At 40.1% G+C, this 17,361-nt stretch overlaps 1 pseudogene across 1 annotated transcript; it reads left to right on the top strand.

The window, feature by feature from the left end:
- The first annotated feature begins 11,087 nt into the window (after nucleotides 1-11,087).
- LOC308404372 (E3 ubiquitin-protein ligase TRIM35-like) lies at nucleotides 11,088-12,149 on the top strand (annotated as a pseudogene). Its single transcript has one exon. The product of its transcript is annotated as an E3 ubiquitin-protein ligase TRIM35-like (transcript).
- The last annotated feature ends 5,212 nt before the right edge of the window (nucleotides 12,150-17,361 follow it).

Raw genomic sequence — 17,361 nt, 5'->3', positions numbered from 1 at the left:
CAGGTGAGACACACATGTTAGTCAAATGATTGTTTACCAAAAGTATCACCGTATCACAGGTACTCATGTATCTTGTACCTAGTGTTTCTTTTTAGGTTTGCTATTTTTCAAATTCTACATTTATTAAGTTATGCAGGCTTGTTTGCACAACAAGGCTAAATAATTATATAAACTTTTCTCAATCTAAATAGTGGACTTTGGTAGAATTAAAAAAATAAGTGTAGTGCAGGTCTATGATGATTTTTAGTGCTACTATCATCTAGTTCTGATTCTGGTTCTGTCTTGGTTAAATCCTCGGTAGTCCTGATTTTGAACTCTTGTAGTCCTGTTTTAATTCCGGATCAGTTCTGGGTCTGGTTGAATTGGGGTTTAGTCCTCATGTCTTGATACAGCCCCGATTGTGTTCTGCCTTGCTGCTTAATTAAAAAACTAGTTTAAGGTGTCCTGCACATGTGATATATATTTTTCCCTATATGAAGTCATTCCTTTTTGAACAAAACTCAAAACAGAGCCTATTAATCTTTCAGTCATCTCTAACCCCCCCCCCCCCGCCAAAAAAAAAAAAAAAATCCCACATGCATACTACCCTTTAGGGCTAAGCCCCGGGTGTTTCAAATGTCTGGCTCCGCCTCTGGTACCCAGGAACTTGAAAAACAGTATTATAACACAATTTATTTTCACTTTTTCATATGTAATATGATTTGCTTCAGTAACCTTAGTTCACAAGTAAAACAAAAAAATCAAGACTGATTTCTGAAAATATTGCAGATACATTCATTAAAACCTTGTACTGTGTCTGAATATGGTAGCGTGGTGGCAAGAAGCAAGAAAGTCCTGAGTTTGAATCCACCAACTGACTTTCTGTTTGCAATGTGTCTGTTTCTGACTTTTATATCATCTTGATTAAAACATGACTGCTCTTTTTTTTTTCTTTTTTTTTTAGCATTTTACACTTTCTCTTTTGGTTCAGTCTTGATTTGGATTTGATAAAAAATGTAAAAAGATTTCTTTATTCTCTATGCATGTTGATGTTGTTGTTAAAGTCATGCTGGGAAAGTGTTTCCTGTGGCAGTTGCTGAAAAACAAAAATGTTGTAAAACTGGTTTAGTATCTGTCAGTTGAAATCCTCCTCAGCAGACTAAAACAACTCAGATTTCTCCTTCTTTCTGTCATGTTTATACTTTATTTAAGTAAAAGCAAATCCTGAGAGCTCAACATATAATTTTCTTCTTTCATTTTCTTTCTGTATGGAAACAAAACTGCCAAGATCTTCTAAGATTGTATTACGACAACACCATCTGCTGGTTGACTTGCTTTTAACAGTCATGAATGAAAACATTTCCACACTGTCAAACAGACTTTAAATTCCACTGCAAGGTGTGAGATCTCCTGCTGAAAAATACAACTACGAAAAATAGACAATTCAACAGGAAGTGCCTAAACTTTTCTGTGTGTCCTGTGTGTGAGTTTTCTCTCCACCAGAGTCACAAAGTGGTTCCTGTAGAAGCAGTCATGACCTGAAGGAGCAGCTGAAATCTGATTTTAAATTCCACTGCAAAGTGTGAGATCTCCTGCTGAAAAATATAACTACGAAGAACTGTCCTGTTGTTGGTTGGATTCTGAAAATAACTGTTAAGATTTTTACACATTTTTTTTACATGCTATGTTAAAATTCACAAAAAAAGATTGTTACTACTGCAATAACATATTTCTTTGTTTCATTTTTAACACATCCTTTCTAAGAGTGTACTAGCATCAGCCTAGTGAAAAGACTAATCGAGTACACATTCTTGTAATGCAGTGATCTCTCCAGAATAAAAAAAAAACATGTTTTTGAATGTTTTTTATTAATCCTAAATTAGTGCAGTGTTTCATAAATTCATTTATATGATGAATATGAAATTATTATCAATGGCCTAACACAGTTATATGTGACTCTGTGCATTTACTGTGCAACCTAACATTGATACTGTGGTTTCTTAGACATGTTAGTCAGTGCATTGTAGCATTATCTCGGCACTTATCTGTTTACACTGACTCTATTGGTAACAGTACTGCAGGCACGTGCAGAGGGGGGGGGGGGGGGGGCTAGAGGGGCTTGAGCACCCGCCCCTTTCCTGATGGGTGCCCAAAGTGCCCTTTTGATAAGGCAACTTTTTAAAAAAAATTATTATTATTTTTTTAATGTGTGTGTGGGTGCGGAGTCCTGTCTGTGCCCCTCAACAATAATATTTAACTATTAATCACAGTTTTGCTAAATAAAAGGATCTGGCTTGCATCAGTCACATGATCACATTTAACCAATGATCGCCCTTGACGGCAGAACGCGCTGGTTACGAGCCGGGAACGAGCTCACAAAGAGCACGCGCATTTTTAGCGGTCCGGAGCTGTAGGAGAAACACAAGTTAACTCAGAGACACAGACTGATGCGACAAAACCAGTAAGTAGGTGTACAGCGCACACTGTAGTGTGTAGCACACAGGAGTATTAGCTTATTACGTACACGTTGGTAAGTTGTCTTGTTGCAAACATTACCTGTCCTTTTATTAACTGCACAAGTAGTGCTGGTCATAGCTGCTGGCTACCTGTGTAAGGCTGTCATGGGTCTGTAGCTCTGTCACCGTTTTAGGGAACATATTTAGTTTTAAAGTATTTAGAACATATTTAGTTTTAAAGTAAGTTTCTGGGCTTTTCCTGCCTTTCTGGAGGGATTATATTTCACTAAAAAACGATCTAATATGCATGTCCACATAATTATGCATTATTATAATATTTTAGAAAACACACGCTGTATTTTAAAGAACATACATTAAGAAGCAGATTATATTAGATTTATATTTTAAATAAGACAAAATTTGGATTTTACAGCAGTAAAATGATTGTATCTCTACAGTTTAAAAATGTAATAAGCTTTGCCCTGCACAGAGTGGATAGTGAAACAAATGGAATCATCATAATGACATTATTTCATATTTATTACTTCCCCCTCCTCTTTGCTTTATTATTGTAGCTCTAGTAATAAATAATAATGTAAGGATTCTGGATCAGCACCATGATGCCCATAGTATATACAGTATTCTGAAGAAGGTCTAACATGTCACTGTGTGTGCGTGCATGTGTGTGTTTTATTTAGATGGATTTTTAAAAAAAAAAATATTACTCATGATATAACATTGTGCAGACATGGCTGGTAAGGACATGAGGAGGAAACAGCAGGAGCTGTGTGAGGCTACTAAAGGCAGTGCTATAACATTTTTCTGTCATCATTTTATTATAGATTAAGTGCTGGAGTTGTTAGGTGTGAATAATTAGATTATAGTTTATTGCAATAACAAGTTGTGCCTTGTTCTCAGATAGACAGCAAGTGGAGAGTGATATATGAAATGATGGGATGGAAGGAAGAAGAGAAGCAAAGAGTGATTCACAGGCAGAGCCTAAATTATTTCTCACAGTTTTTTGCTGCCTTATGGTTCCAAGCGCTGTCACCAATCTTTGCATTTTGTTATTATCTCATGACACTTGTTTAATCAGCTACCATCTCTCCTATGGACTTTTTAATGTCTACAGTCTCAGATCAACACTGCCCTGCCCTTCCCATATTAGATTCTTGATGAATGTGTGTTGTTGTTATTCAACCTGGTTCAATGTGCCCCTTTTTAACTTTGAGCACCCGCCCCTTTAAACCTCTCTGCACGGCCCTGCAGTACTGTCTTCAGTGCACTGCTGTTTCTTTAAATGAATGATCAAAATATTTGTTAAATGAGTTTTGTGAGCAGACACCTTCTAGACTTCACATCACTAGAGAGAATCTGTAAGTGAAATCTACTGAACAAAACTTGGAGGAGAACCCATTTCTCTTTAATAAACTTCTGTCCAGCTGAATCTTGTTTCACGTGTTCTCCAAACACTCTGCCTTTTCTTTCAACACATTTTCAGTTCCTTTAACTTCTCGTGTGTTAAGCTCTTCAAAGCATTACAGTTGTTTCCTATAAATATGTTTGTCTTTAATTTCCTAGCAGTTACTGCACAGGTGCATTTATCTAAAAAACAGTAATTATATGTTAATATTTTTTAACAGGGAGTGGTGCTTGATGACAGAATTCATCATTGCTGAGTCACCAACCTGATTGGATTCCTCCATCCAAATGACTGCATCCAAACTCAGAAAATAGTTTGTATGAACAAAGCTGCAGAGATTTCAGATGAAGGTGCAGCTTTATAATAGTGATGTTTTATTTGTATATTATATTTACACACAAGATGGAGACAAAGTTCATATAATACATACATTTCTTAATGAAACTTTCATACAAATAATATGTTCGTCTTTCAGCTCAACACGTGACTCCAACTTATATTGGTGTTTTATTCGTATATTATTTTTACTCACAACATGGACACAAAGTTTGTATTTTCATTTACGGAAAAACGTTTAAACATTTTATTTCCACTTTCTCACATTTTTAAATGTAAATCGTTAAATGTTAGGAATGACTTACCAGGTAAAAAAGAGCATTAAGACTGAGCCGAGTTCATCTGTAAATATTTTTAAATAGACAAATAAAACATCTTTTTCTTGTATTTCCATAAACAGTGGGTCTAAATAAATAATTTGTCAGGAGTTATTAAGAAATGTTGAGTTACTATAATTATCAGAGAAAGATGAGTGATTAACTAAAAGTCAGTAAAACTTCATTTATTCTTTTTGCCAAGTGAATCTTTTTTTACCCTGCAGACATGCAAAAACCTGTGATATCAAATCAGACTGAGATTTCATTATAAAGTCAACATTTTCTTATGAGGGAAAAGTTACAGTGGCAAAGCTTTATCGTAAACATTTGGTTGTTTTTTAAACTTTCTTCTTGTTAGCAAACATATTGTCTATGGTTGATTAATATTTTACTCATCAGCACCAGCAGTGATTTTATTGTTTGTTTTTCCTGAAAATCCTCTTTCAGACATTTAACCAAGCATGTAGTTTTATTTAATTCAAACTAGTGATGTCAAATGATTAAAATTTGTAATCAGATTAATCACAGGATTGCTGTGGATTAATTTTGATTAATCACAATTAAATATCATTCATTTTTTGTCATGGTCCTTGTGCCTGTCCTTAATAGGCGATATTAATAGGTCTGCAATTTGTTGCAATCCACTTGGCAATTGTGTCAGTCAAATTGTCCAAGGTAGGTTCACTGAGTCCCCGATGCTTCGTGAGTGGTTTGTTGCAAGCTGGGCAACAAAGTGCTAGCAGCATTCCCGACTAACGTATGCTTCGCGTTAATGTGATATTTTGAGCTGGAAGTGCTTTGGAGAAAACAAAATTCTTTCCTGCACAAAGCGCATAATACTTTATGTTGCTCGACTGTTCAGTCTTGTTGTTTTTATACTCAGATTTCCCATTGAGAGGGCCAACGTGCTGTTTGTCATCTTGCATATTGAGTTGGTTGGTTCAGCTGCCCGTCACCAGATCAACTGCTCATTTGATTCTACTTGGACAAACTGCCCGAAATGTGTTGACAGAGACATTCCAGGGATTTTGAGTCATTCTGCTCTTCAGATGGGTTAACTGCGTTAAAAATGTTAATCAGATTAATCATGATGATGGATTAATCTGCGTTAATGAGTTAATTTAGACAGCCCTAGTTCAAATGCATTCATCACAGAAGTTTCTACTTTTATTGTTGTTTTTACATTTAATTGATTCCTTAGAAGAAAAGAACATTTGATTCTGATGGTTTTTAAATACTCCTGTTGGGCTGACACTGTTTTCTTGAACCAGTTGTAGCACTGATGTTGCTGTAAAATAGATATATAAGCTACTGGACTAGTTCATGGTTCAGAGGAGTGATGGAGCAAAGCACAGTGAAGAGACCAGAGCCAGAAACGTTTCAAATGAAAAGCAGCCATCTTTAATAAAACAGAAAAACATCAACATGATCAGTTGATGTTAAGTAGCTCACACTTATCCTTACATTTGTTCTAAACCCCACAGCTAGGTTGTTTCTTTAAGATTTAGTTTTTTATTTAAGATTTAGAAATCTTCAGTTTCATAATTTACTTCTTTAAGAGACTTTAAGAGAATTCAAGACCAGTCTGTTCTGTGCAGGACTAATAAAGCTAATTTAGTGTTATAAGCTCATTTAACTTGTGCTCATTATTAATCATCCTGATTAGTTTCTCTCCTGCACGAGCAATCAAATCTTATCAAAACCCTTTTTGGTGCGTTGACCCTTTAACACAAAGTTCCTGTAGAGAAATAAAAATAAATTTACTCGTGTGAGCAGGATTTCTCTCCGAGCACAGAGAGCTACCTGCGAGAGCGTGAAACTGTCACAGCGCGTGTAAAGCAGACTCTGCTCTACAAAAAGGTCAAAACCACACAAAAGTTCAATTCATTTTTTATATAGTGTCAAATCACAAAAACGGTCACCTCAAGGAAGTTTTTGGGAGTCCCTACAACTCTAACCAAGTATAACACCATAGTTATTGTCTTAATTCACATGTCATGGTCTGAATAAAGCCTGCGTTTTGTGTGGATAGTTATGCTACAATCATGGCCAATAATCGGTATACCATTGTTGGGTCTAAACTCAGACCCCGCTGTATCCAGGACTTATTCCCATGAAAGAAAAGCAAGGCAACAGTGTTCGATCGGTTTCTTGCGCAAGGGAGGCCTTCATCCGTGTCCAGCACGTCGAAATGACCACACTGGTGGCCTCCTCTCGCTGCCTTTTATTGACAAACTTCAAACAATAGTTTACAAAACACCTCCCCTTGCAACCCCCCTTTGGTTACAAAGACAAGGCACTGTATGTAAATGTATACATGTATACACTGAGTGTGTGTGTGTGTGTGTGTGTGTGTGTGTGTGTGTGTGTGTGTGTGTGTGTGTGTGTTATGTGAGAGTGTGTGTGTGTGTGTGTGTCAGACCTCCTGCTGACCAAAGGGTCGTAAACCCAGGAAGTTTACATCAAAAGAAACAGATCTTTCAGATAGGATGTATCTACAATAAAACCTCCCCCAGCACAGAGTGGCTGGAGAGGTGGTCAGGATCAAAGGGATGGCTTTGATCCTACTGCTTAAACTAAGACTATACAAATTTAAGAAACACAATGGCAACATTCAACAATTAGACTTAACAACCATACACACGTTGCTCCACGTTTGGTGAAAGTAATGAGTTTAGGATTGTAAAAAAACTGAATATTTCATTAATTCGGTTTATACAACCTGATTGGATCCCTCCATCCTGATAACTGCTGCTGTGGATAATGGACCCAAACCATCCTCTGCATCTCCTACTGGACCTGCAGATAAACATTTCCTTCAACAACTGTTTCAGCTTCACTGACACAAGGATACAGAAAATCTACACCTCACACCACAATCCCTGTACTTAGTTTGGACATAAGATCCTTATTGTGTCATATTACGTATTGATTTATTGAACACTTCACTCTTTGTATTTTTTCTTTCATTGGCTTCATTTAATGCATTTATAAGAGCTCTACAATGTTGTTGTTGTTTTTTTTGTCTTTTTAATTATTTTTCAAGAAAGTGGACGTGATTGACAACTTCGAGGCAGTAGGACCTTAAACATGACTTTGACCAGAATCTGATTTGTGACATGTGACAGTAAATTCTTCTGTGTTGTCACAGTTCAGTGTCATATTATGTCATATCAACAGTTTATATCAGTTTAATTTTTTGATTATTAGCATTTCTGGTCTGTTCGCTGTGATTTTTCTCTTTATTTTTCATTATTATTTCGGTGACATCTCTAACACTGGTCAGCTCATCACATTTCAGTTCATGACAAACTTGAAAGTTGGAGTCTAAAGGTCTAAACTCTTATGCAGGTTTGAGGCCACAGCCCACGTAGTAAAAGCAGATATCGTGTTTGGTGGTTATTAATTAACTAGAACACAATTACAACAGGTGAATTATCTAAAAGAACTTTGCTTTCTTGAAGGACTGTAAGGTACAAGCTGTAAAGATGTGACATTTGATGAGTGTAGAAACTTTGCTGAACTGTAACGTGTTCAGAGACATTCAGAGATCCTGTGTCCCTGAACTTGAACTACTTACAGGATGTAGTCAGTTTACAGTAATACAGTCATCTTTGATTGAATCTGGTCAAAGGAAATTAACTTCACTGGTATACATTTAGTTTATAACAACCATATTTTAATGATGTATTATTTGAAAAAATTAACTTTTGACTTCATGTATTTCAGCTGCATTTTAGAATTATACTCTCATGTTCATGAGGGTCAAGAATTTTTCTTTGTTTTGAGTGTGAGAGCAGAGGTCTGGCAGGTTGACAAACTAAACCCTGTGATGAACTTCTGAAACACCACAGCTTCACCTTCTTTGTCTCATTTTTATGTTCTATTTAGGTTTCGTTTTTTTTAAGATAAGATAAGATAAGATGACCTTTATTAGTCCCACACGTGGGAAATTTGTTTTGTCACAGCAGGAAGTGGACAGTGCAAAAGTTATGAAGCAAAAATTAGGATACAATAAGAATAAATACAGTACACAACTGTACAGAATAGAATAAAATAAAATACTATATACAGTAGAATAAAATAAAATAAATATACAATAAGATAAAAATAGAATACAAATACAAATGCTATATACAACTGAGTAAAAATACAACGATGACAGAAAGGATTATTGCACTTAGTGTTATTGCACATGTGTGGATGTGTGTGTTTGTTCAGTTAAAGTCTTTATTATGGAGATAGCAGAAGCCACGACAGAGTCATAGAAGGTCTTCAGGAGTGGGCCCTCCACTCCAAATGACCTGAGTCTCCGCAGCAGGTACAGCCTGCTCTGCCCTTTCCTGTAGAGGGCGTCTGAGTTATGAGTCCAGTCCAGTCTATTGTTCAGATGAACACCAAGGTATCTGTAGCTGTCCACAGCCTCAATGTCCATACCTTGGATGTTCAGTGGTTGCAGTGGAGAATGCTTGTGCCTGCGGAAGTCTACCACCAGTTCCTTGGTTTTACTGGCGTTGATCTGGAGGTAGTTCAGCTGGCACCAGTCCACAAAGTCTTGGGTCAGACCTCTGTACTCCTTGTCGTCCCCATCAGTGATGAGGCCGACTATTGCAGAGTCATCAGAGAACTTCTGCAGGAAGCACTGGGTGGAATTGTGGGAGAAGTCTGCAGTGTAGATGGTGAAGAGGAACGGAGCCAGAAACGTTCCCTGTGGGGCCCCCGTACTGCAGATGACCCTGTCCGACACACAGCCCTGAGTCCTCACATACTGTGGTCGGTCGGTGAGGTAGTCCAAAATCCAGGTAGTGAGGTGATGGTCCACTCCAGAGTTCACCAGCTTGTCCTTCAGAACCGAGGGAAGAATGGTGTTGAAGGCACTGGAGAAATCAAAGAACATAATTCTCACAGTGCTTCCAGCGGTCTCCAGGTGAGCGAGGGAACGATGTAGGAGGTGAATGACGGCATCATCCGCTCCAATGCCAGGCTGGTAGGCAAACTGAAGTGGGTCCAGTGATGAGCTTATTAGGCGCCGAAGCTGAGCCAGGACCAACCGCTCCAGGGTCTTCATCAGGTGGGATGTCAGAGCCACCGGCCTGTAGCTGTTGAGGTCCTTGGGGCGTGAAGTCTTTGGCACTGGTACAACACAGGAGGTTTTCCAGAGCTGTGGGACTCTTCCCAACCTCAGGCTCAGGTTGAAGAGGTGCTCCATCACCCCACACAGTTGGTCCGCGCAGGACCTGACGACCCTCGAGCTGATGCCATCTGGACCCGCTGCCTTCTTGCCATTAATCCTCCTCAGTTCCCTCCTAACCTGGGTGGTTGAGAGAGACAGGCTGGAGCTTTGTGTTGAGTGTGTATTGGATGCTGTAGTTGGGGGTGGGGGGGAGTGAGCAGGGTGAATAGAGGAGGTGTGAAGAGTCTGAGGTGGAACAGCAGCAGTGGGGGTGGGTGAGTCTGCAGCCGATGTTGCAGACTGCCTCATGGCTGAATCAAATCTGTTGAAGAAATGATTCAGTTCATTTGCCCACCTCACATCCCTCCCAGGCAGAGAGTTCTGCTGTTTGTGGCCCGAGATGGTTCTGAGGCCTCTCCAGACTTCACCAACGTTGTTTTGTTGAAGCTGGTTCTCCATCTTCTGCCTGTAGCTGTCCTTCCCATTCCTTATCAGTCCCCTCAGCTCTCTCTGCACCCTTTTCAACTCCTCTTTGTCTCTGGATTTGAAGGCCCTCCTCTTCTGCTTGAGGACGGTTTTAATTTCTGGGGTAATCCAAGGTTTGTTGTTGGAGAAACACCGTACAGTCCTGGTAGGTACGGTGTTATCCACACCGAAATTTATATAGTCAGTAATGCATGTCACCAGGCTGTCGATGTCCTCTCCGTGGTCATCACAAATCACTTCCCACACAGTCGACTCAAAACAATCCTTAAGAGCCTCCTCGCTCTCCTCCGACCATCTCTGTACTGTGCGGGTGGCTGGTGGCTCCCTGCGCACTAAGGGCTCATACACAGGGACAAGGTGCACCAGGTTGTGATCAGATCTGCCTAGGGGAGGGAGAGGTGATGAACTGTATGCCTCTTCTGCATTGGCATACAGTAAGTCCAGTGTTTTATTGACTCTGGTTGGGCAGGTCACATACTGGGTGAAGGTGGGCAGTGTGGAGTCCAGTGAGGCATGATTGAAGTCCCCTGATATTATGAGAAGGGCTCTCGGAGATTGTGTTTGCAGTCTGCTGACCACAGAGTGGAGAGAGTCACAGGCTGCATCCGCATTGGCCGAGGGGGGGACATACGCTGTTTCTACATTTTTCACTTTGGTGTCGTTTTAAGGAGCACAAACTGAAAACTATCTGAATGACACACACAGCGCCCTCTGACGGACACAAGTGTTATGTGCGTGTTTCAGTTTAATACGTGATCGTGATTCATGAAAATGAAAGTAAATTCCAACACTTTTGAACTGAGCTGAGACGCCATTACAGGGAGTCAGATCTCTGCTGAAAAACACACATTTGGAGGATTTTAATCAGAAAGTTCAAGAGACACTAATTTGGTGAGTTAATAATACTTAAAGATCAAATGGCTGAGAAACTCGGACTTGTTGAAAATTTCCTGAGCTGCCATGTGTGTTCAGAGACTTTCAGAGATCCTGTGTCTCTGAGCTGCAGCCACAGCTTCTGTTCAAGCTGCCTGCAGAAATTCTGGGAACAAACTAAAAACAAAAACTGTCCCATTTGTAAAAGAAAATCTTCAAAGGATCATCCAGGTGTGAACTTTACACTGAAAGAACTTGCTGATTCAGTTGCTGGGAGACAGAAATCTGGATCATCTGAGACAGAAAAGGGAGAGAAGAAATTAACAGTGGTGTGCAGTTAACATGAGGAAGTGCCTAAACTGTTCTGTGTGGACGAGCAGAGAGCTGTGTGTCCTGTGTGTGACTTTTCTCTCCACCTGAGTCACAAAGTGGTTCCTGTAGAAGAAGCAGTCAGTGACCTGAAGGAGCAGCTGAAATCTGACTTAAAGTCTCTGCAGGACAAGAGGAACAAATACAAACAAGTGGAGGAAACATACAATGAAGTGATTCAACACTCCAAGAAGCAGCTGTTGTCCACAGAGAGGCAGATCAGAGCAGAGTTCAACAAGCTCCAGCAGTTCCTGAAAGAGGAAGAGGAGTCCAGACTGGCAGCTCTGAGGGAGGAAGAGGAGCAGAAGGGGAAGACTATCAGCAGAGAGATGAAGATGATTGAGGAGCAGATCTCCTCTCTGTCAGACAGCATCTCTGCTGTTGAAGAAGAGCTGCAGAAACACAGCGTGCCATTCCTCAGCAGTTATAAAGACACTCAGAGCAGAGCCAGAGCCCAGAGCTCAGTGTCAGATCCACAGCTGGTCTCAGGAGCACTGATAGATGTGGCCAAACACCTGGGCAACCTGTCCTTCAGAGTGTGGGAGAAGATGAAGGAGAAGTTCCACTTCAGTCCTGTCATTCTGGACCCAAACACTGCAAACCGCTGGCTCTATCTGTCTGATGATCTGACCAGTGTGAGGAATGGAGACACAAAGCAGCAGCTTCCTGATAATCCAGAGAGAAAGGCAGGAGATGTCAAAACTTCTGATATCAAAATCTGTCAGACTGAGATTTGATTGTAAAGTGATTCTTTATTTTAACTGTTTTTTGTTTGTTTGTTTAATTTTTCAGTCCAGCAGCAGGAGGCTTAATTTTAGGGAAATTATTAATCAAACTGTCTAACTTCATTATCTGGTTTTATTTTATTATGTTGATCTAACTATTAGCAATTCAATGAAACCAAAGAACCTTTTCATGTGAAAGTCTTATTACCCACTCGAGTTTGTATAAGAAACTTTTGCTTTTTATATTCTTATTTTTTTAAAATTTATATTTTCAGAATATTTCTCACGTTGTTCATGTAAAAATTTTGATAATTGTAAAATCTTTGCTTTTCAAAGTTGTTGAGTGTGAACATTACACTGTGACACTTCTTAAAAGAAGGATTAATGCTTAAACTTGTGTCATTTCAGCAAGAGCCAACTGTACAAGATCTAAGTTTTCCTGATTATCAGCATCTTGTTTTCAGTTAAATAACATTTAGAGTAACACGTCTACTTTAAAGTTTTAAAAATTCAAAGAAATTCAATTCAATTTTTTCAATTAAATTTTATTTATATAGCGCCAAATCACAACAGCAGTCGCCTCAAGGCGCTTTATATTGTACAGTATATCTTATAATAATTGATACACAGAAAAAGCCAACAATCATATGACCCCTATGAGCAAGCACTTTGGCGACAGTGGGAAGGAAAAACTCCCTTTTAACAGGAAAAAACCTCCAGCAGAACCAGGCTCAGGGAGGGGCGGAGCCATCTGCTGCGACCGGTTGGGGTGAGAGAAGGAAGACAGGATAAAGACATGCAGTGGAAGAGAGACAGAGATTAATAACAAGTATGATTCAATGCAAAGAGGTCTATTAACACATAGTGAGTGAGAAAGGTGACTGGAAAGGAAAAACTCAATGCATCATGGGAGTCCCCCGGCAGCCTACGTCTATTGCAGCATAACTAAGGGAGGATTCAGGGTCACCTGGTCCAGCCCTAACTATATGCTTTATCAAAAAGGAAAGTTTTAAGCCTAATCTTGAAAGTAGAGATAGTGTCTGTCTCCTGAATCCAAACTGGAAGCTGGTTCCACAGAAGAGGGGCCTGAAAACTGAAGGCTCTGCCTCCCATTCTACTTTTAAATACTCTAGGAACAACAAGTAGGCCTGCAGAGCGAGAGCGAAGTGCTCTAATAGGGTGATATGGTACTACAAGGTCATTAAGATAAGATGGGGCCTGATTATTTAAGACCTTGTATGTGAGGAGCAGGATTTTGAATTCAATTCTGGATTTAACAGGAAGCCAATGAAGGGAAGCCAATACAGGAGAAATATGCTCTCTCTTTCTAGTCCCTGTCAGGACTCTTGCTGCAACATTTTGGATTAACTGAAAGCTTTTCAGGGAGATTTTAGGACATCCTGATAATAATGAATTGCAGTAGTCCAGCCTGGAAGTAATAAATGCATGAACTAGTTTTTCAGCGTCACTCTGAGACAGGATATTTCTAATTTTAGAGATGTTGCACAAATGGAAGAAAGAAGTCTTACATATTTATTTAATATGTGCGTTGAAGGACATATCCTGGTCAAAAATGACTCCAAGGTTCTTCACATTGTTACTGGAGGCCAAGGTAATGTCATCCAGAGTAAGAATCTGGTTAGATACCATATTTCTAAGATTTTCAGGGCCGAGTACAATAACCTCAGTTCTATCTGAATTAAGAAGCAGAAAGTTAATGGCCATCCAGGTCTTTATGTCTTTAAGACATTCTGACAGTGGACTCATCTCTGTGCTTGTCCTGTTAGACCTCAGTGCAGCGTTCGATACTGTTGACCATAATATCGTATTAGAGCGATTAGAACATGCTGTAGGTATTACATGTACTGCACTGCAGTGGTTTGTATCACATCTATCTAATAGACTCCAATTTGTGCATGTAAATGGAGAGTCCTCTTCACACACTAAGGTCAATTACGGTGTTCCACAGGGTTCAGTGCTAGGACCAATTCTGTTTACATAATACATGCTTCCCTTAGGCAGTATCATTAGAAGACATAGCATACATTTTCACTGCTATGCTGATGACACCCAGCTCTATCTGTCCATGAAGCCAGATAACACACAACAATTAGTTAAACTGCAGGAGGCCATAAAAAGATCATTTGTAACCTTCACTAAAGCTGTTTCTGTGCTGTGATGAGCTCTGAAACCTGACTGAAACTCTTCAAATAAACCATTCCTCTGCAGATGATCTGTTAGCTGTTTGACAACTGCTCTTTCAAGGATTGTTGATATGAAAGGAAGGTTGGAGATTGGCCTATAATTAGCTAAGACTGCTGTGTCTAGAGATGACTTTTTAAGTAAAGGTTTAACTACAGCCAGCTTGAAGGCCTGTGGTACATAGCCGATTATTAGAGATAGGTTGATCATATTTAGGATCGAAGAATTAATTAATGGCAGGACTTCTTTGAGCAGTTTTGTAGGAATGGGGTCTAAAAGACGTATTGATGGTTTGGAGGAAGTAATTATTGAAGTTAACTCAGAAAGATCAATTGGAGAAAAAGAGTCTAAATGAATATCAATGGTACTAAGAGTAGCTGTAGATAATATTACATCTGTGGGATGATTAATGGTAATTTTTTCTCTAATGATTAAAGTTTTATTTGTGAAGAAGTTCATGAAGTCATTACTAGTTAGCGTTAAAGGGATGGTTGGCTCAATAGAGCTCTGACTTTTTGTCATCCTGGCTACAGTGCTGAAAAGAAACCTGGGGTTGTTCTTATTTTCTTCAATCAGTGATGAGTATTAAGATGTCCTGGCTTTGCGGAGGGCTTTCTTATAAAGCAGCAAACTATTTCTCCAGGCTAAATGATGATCTTCTAAATTAGTGAGACACCATTTCCTCTCCAGCTTACAAGTTATCTGCTTTAGGCTACATGTTTGAGAATTATACCACAGAGTCGGGTACTTCTGATTTGAGGGCTTAGTTTTCACAGGAGCTACAGTATCCAGAGTTGTACGTAATGAGGAGGTAAAATTATTAACAAGATAATCGACATCTGTTGGAGTAGCGTTCAGGTAGCTGCTCTGCTCTATGAGCATTGAAGATGATAACAGTGGGTGGATTATATTCTTAAACTTAGTTTCAGCACTTTCAGAAAGACATCTACTGTGATAAAGTCTACTCTCCACCGCTGTGTAATCAATTATCGTAAATGTAAATGTTATCAGGAAACGATCAGACAGGAGAGGGTTTTCAGGAAACACTGTTAAATGTTCAGTTTCTATGCCATATGTTAAAACAAGGTCTAGAGTGTGATTAAAGTGGTGGGTGGGTTCTTTTACATTTTGAGAGAAGCCAATTGATTCTAATAACAGATTAAATGCCATGTTGAGGGTGTCATTTTTAGCATCTATATGGATGTTAAAATCACCCACAATAATTATTTTATCTGAGCTGAGAACTAAATCAGATAAAAAGTCTGAGAAATCGGACAGAAACTCTGTGTAAGGCCCAGGTGGACGATAGATAACAAGTAAGACTGGTTTCTGAGTTTTACAGTTGGGGTGGACAAGGCTAAGCATCAGGCTTTCAAATGAATTAAAAGTCTGTCTAGGTCTTTCGTTGATTAATAGGCTGGTGAAACACCCAATAATTCCAAGGTCCATTGACAATGTGTCCTAAATTTTAATATGATCATTTAGATCAGATCTCTAATCCCTAAACCTAACCAAGGAAGGAAAAAATGGCAGATTATCTTGGGTAAAAGACTGAAAGTTGAGGCACACAAAGATGTGTCCTGCTGGTAAAGTTTCTGGGCTGCCTTTCCTCATAGCAGCCATCCCTCAAGATTTGTGGGAAGTGGAAGATAAATGTGGTACCTCTGTAACTGCTGCTGCAATGCCAGAGCAACTATTCAATTACCCCACTGTGCTTTTAATTACACTCAACAAAAATATAAACGCAACACCTTTGTTACTGCTCCCATTCCCCATGGGATGGACGTAGAGACCTAAAATTCATTCCAGATACACAATATAACCATCCCTCCCAAACAGTGGTCACAAATCAGTCCAAATGTGTGGTAGTGGGCACATCTGCCATATTGAGATAATCCATCCCACCTCACAGGTGTGCCACATCAGGATGCTGATCTGACATCATGAGTAGTGCACAGGTGTACCTCAGACTGCCCACAACAAAAGGCCACCCTGGAATGTGCAGTTTTGTCTCACAGCAAAATGCCACAGATGCCACAAGCAATGAGGGAGCGTGCAATTGGCATGCTGACAGCAGGAATGTCAACCAGATCTGTCGCCCGTGCATTGAATGTTCATTTCTCAACCATAAGCCGTCTCCACAGGCGTTTCAGAGAATATGGCAGCACATCCAACCGGCCTCACAACCGCAGACCTCGTGTAACCACACCAGCCCAGGACCTCCACATCCAGCAGGTTCACCTCCAAGATCGTCTGAGACCAGCCACTCAGACAGCTGCTGGAACAATTGGTTTGCACAACCAAACAATTTCTGCACAAACTGTCAGAAACCGTCTCAGGGACGCTCAACTGCATGCCCGTCGTCCTCATCGGGGTCTTGACCTGACTCCAGCTCGTCGCCGTAACAGACTTGTGTGGGCAAATGCTCACATTCGATGGCGTCTGGCACGTTGGAGAGGTGTGCGCTTCACGGATGAATCATGGTTCACATTGTTCAGGGCAGATGGCAGCTGAGAATGTCCCAGTTCTTGCATGGCTAGCATCCTCACCGGACATGTCACCCATTGAGCATGTTCGGGATGTGCTTGACCGGCGTATACGACAGCGTGTACCAGTTCCCACGAATATCCAACAACCTCGCACAGCCATTGAAGTGGAGTGGACCAACATTCCACAGGCCACAATTGACAATCTGATAGACTCCATGCGACGATGTGTTGCACTGCATGAGGCAAATGGTGGTCACACCAGATACTGACCGGTTCTGGGTCCCCAGACCCCCAATAGCGCAAAAAACTGCACATTCCAGGGTGGCCTTTTGTTGTGGGCAGTCTGAGGTACACCTGTGCACTACTCATGATGTCAGATCAGCATCCTGATGTGGCACACCTGTGAGGTGGGATGGATTATCTCAATATGGCAGATGTGCCCACTACCACACATTTGGACTGATTTGTGACCACTGTTTGGGAGGGATGGTTATATTGTGTATCTGGAATGAATTTTAGGTCTCTACGTCCAT

The sequence above is a fragment of the Rhamphochromis sp. 'chilingali' genome, assembly GCF_963969265.1.
Source record: "Rhamphochromis sp. 'chilingali' genome assembly, chromosome: 10".
NCBI classification, from domain to species: domain Eukaryota; kingdom Metazoa; phylum Chordata; class Actinopteri; order Cichliformes; family Cichlidae; genus Rhamphochromis; species Rhamphochromis sp. 'chilingali'.
Note: the sequence above shows the minus strand (reverse complement) of the source record. Positions and strands in the feature narration are given on the sequence as shown.